Below are 3,422 nucleotides of genomic sequence, written 5' to 3'. Positions count from 1 at the left end.
CTGTTGTACTACTTTATTATCATTTATTACAATAAAATTTTATTATAAGCACTGAAGTTAAGGTAAATAAAATATAAAGAATAGAACTTGATTATGTTCCTTCGAAAATCGAATGTTTAATAATATCATGGCCCATTTTTAACCTCTTTTTATTCTCTGTAGTTTTTGTCTGTGTGTGGGTGTATCTTTGTATAGATTAGTTCATACACAAAGCAGAATGCTAGCAGTAATTCCTAGGCGTACTATGACAAGGCCATTTCGCTACCAGCGATATGTAACGTAATATAGTTTGACGAGACCTTCTCTATTTATTGTGTTGTTTGTATTTCTTTGCAAGATAGCTGAGAGATTAAGTAAAAACTTTATGGCTAAATGATGAACAGGCATTCTCAAGAAGTGATGGTGAACATTATGAATTTTATGGAACTAGAGTAAAGTGGATTTCATCATTGATCCGAAAAGCCAGCCGCGCGTGGTGTTTCTTTGTGAACTGTAACATGTTTTAGTTTGGAATAAAAAAAACTCGAAGACAACAATTCAGGGTTTCAAACACCAAATAAAAAGAGAAAGCCTAACGGGTATAGTTGACTTGGATATTAGTGAAGTTAGGCAAGTTGTTACTAAATTTTATGTGGCAGAGAATTGCCTTCCAACAAGGAAGAACATACTGTACATGGCAAACTGCTAAGATTTAAAATTCAGGGAATCCATTACCAGTGTAAAAATAATACTAAAAAATATTGATGGAGATGGAGAACAACCAAAACCATAAGACATATTCTTATGAAAACACAAGATTGATGTACAAATGTTTTGTTGACCTAAAAAAGTAAAAGAATTATAGGCTGAAAACCGTGCTATTGTTTATGCGGATGTCAATAGACTATGTGAATAAAACAGTGGCTGATGATTCTCACGCAGGCATCACTGTGCAATGTTTAAAAGGAGAGCAACTTGTTGTTTTACATGGTGGAGAAATGGGGTTCAGTCCTAATTATTCAACCACATGGAAAGTGAGTAAAAAAAAGCAAGACTACCACGATATTGTAAACAACTAAAATTAACATAATTGTGTTGGTTAAATGCTGATGCATCGTCAACTGTTATATTCACTATTTCGTGTGAGGTGCTTGCTTATTTGCCGCAGTTACGCCAATAGGGACTCGAGCTTTATCATCTTGAGATATGAAAAATACTTGATCTGGTCCTAGTATGGATGCTATGTTCTCTAAATAATGGATTGATGTTTCAGCGAACTTGCTATCTAAGTGGCTCTTGTGGTGATCAGTTTGAGCCCGAATGAGCTTAACAGGGACTGTCGATACATGTCTTCGTCCCTCTGCAGAATTAGATTTTCTGGGAATCAAACGAAGATATGTCCCACTGCGACTAATGTCAAATCCCATTTTACGTAATTCTTGTGTGAGTTCATCAAGAGTTTTTACGCTGCGAATTGATTCCGTTCGTCTTCTATCATCTGCTGCACTCCCAAATAAAGCTATATCCGCGATTGTTTTCAATAGTAAAGGTTGATTGCTTTGAAGATTAGGACGTCCCACTGAATCCCTCATAGATAGTCTTTTTTTCATTTCTGGATTTTCATGACAAATATCTTCTAATTTTCTTTTCATACCATCCCTGTGTTTCTTCTGGGCAACTGCGTTTTGAACCTTCCTGTTTAAAGACTGTTTTTCTGTTTTTATTTCCTCGCGCAACTTAATGATCTGTTTATCAACTTCAGCACGGCTTGGCATAGTATCTCTGGCAGAATACAAAGCATTCAGATTTTTTTCGAGTAGAGCAATCTTATTTTTTCATAGCTTCCTGAGAAGGTTTTGGTCTCTGTTTATCTGTATTTTTATTAATTTCGCATTGCTGTTGTGATTCATTACCGGTTTTTGTATATTTGAAGCTGGCTGTGTAATTTGTGTTTTTTCTGCATTTTTACAGGTTGCCTAAAAATAAAAACTTTCTATGGGTTCTGCTAAAGATTTTCTTATTAAGCCACATAAATACAACGTATGGAAATATATATGGTAAATACAAAACCCTATGGCTTTAAATCTAATATCTTTAAACAAGCAATTCGTTCCGGTCACAAAATACAGGGTGTTATACTCTATTCAAGTAGGTATTTAAAAGAATGTAAACAATCTTGATATGTATTTTTATTGAAATATGCAATTGTAAAATCAGATATTTGTAAAGGTGCGTACAAGACATCGCGAGGCTTGCACCGCGAATGGTTCGTCTCGCATACATCAACCTGAGGCATGCTACGGCACATGTATACGAGCGAACCATTCGAGGCGCACGCCTCGCGATGTCTGTACGCACCTTTATGTACTTACAGAAAAGAAATTTTAATATTTGTTGAGTTTTTAAATGAATTACAACAGGTGTTACACAGTTTACAATTTTAAACCACATATTTCAATAAAAAGACATATAAAGATTGTTTATATTCTGTTAAATACCTATTTGAATAGAGTATAGTTTTCTGTAGGTATATATATATATGTATAAAACTAACATCCTGTATTTTGGGGGGGGGGTGGGGGGGGGGGGGGGTGGGGGGGGGGGGGGGTGGGGGGGGGGGGGGGTGGGGGGGGGGGGGGGTGGGGGGGGGGGGGGGTGGGGGGGGACTATTTGTAAATGGCATGTTGTTTATTTAAGACTTAGAATATTCAATTTCTATTTTGTAAGTCTTCAATCCAAAACAAGCTCCATGGACATGTAAATTTATACATAAAATTAAATGATTAACACTATGGCTCTATAGTGTTCTTCTATTACTGACTCTGAGACTACTTAGTACTAGCGTCTTCCGCAGTCAACGTGTTACCCAGATGCATCCCTCCCTTTCTCTTTTCATTATCTATATTTTAAACTACAACTCAAATAACATTTGAAATTTCTAATTTTATTTTTAATTTCTTACAAAATCATTTGATTTACTTGTAGAAAACATAACGAACTTTTAGGTTATTAAACGTTTTACTAAGATTAATATATTTAGTATATATAATAATATATTATCATATTTCAAGTCATAAATAACAATTGTGTGCAAGTAATAATAATAATTAATGTGTGGGATGACAAATTATACATTTTACTCATGAATAGTAATCTTGTTATTTTCAGTCTTAATCACACAAGTGTCAATTCATTTTAAATGTTGTTATTCTTATTATTCATGCCGAGATCTAGTCCTAGTACTTTGTGAATATATATTATAACTTCAAGTATAGCATTCAGGCTTCCTTTTGTATTTTCCATGAATTTGACAGTTAATGGTCTAAATATAGTTAGCTGCATTCATCACAAATGCTTAGGTATTTAATATCCTCAGGATACAGTAGAGTTGGGTGCATGTCCTTCTGTCATACTCACCTGTCTTTTGTGTCGGTTGACAGGCC

This window comes from Homalodisca vitripennis, chromosome 5, assembly GCF_021130785.1.
Source record: "Homalodisca vitripennis isolate AUS2020 chromosome 5, UT_GWSS_2.1, whole genome shotgun sequence".
Classification (NCBI taxonomy): Eukaryota; Metazoa; Arthropoda; class Insecta; order Hemiptera; family Cicadellidae; genus Homalodisca; species Homalodisca vitripennis.
Note: the sequence above shows the minus strand (reverse complement) of the source record.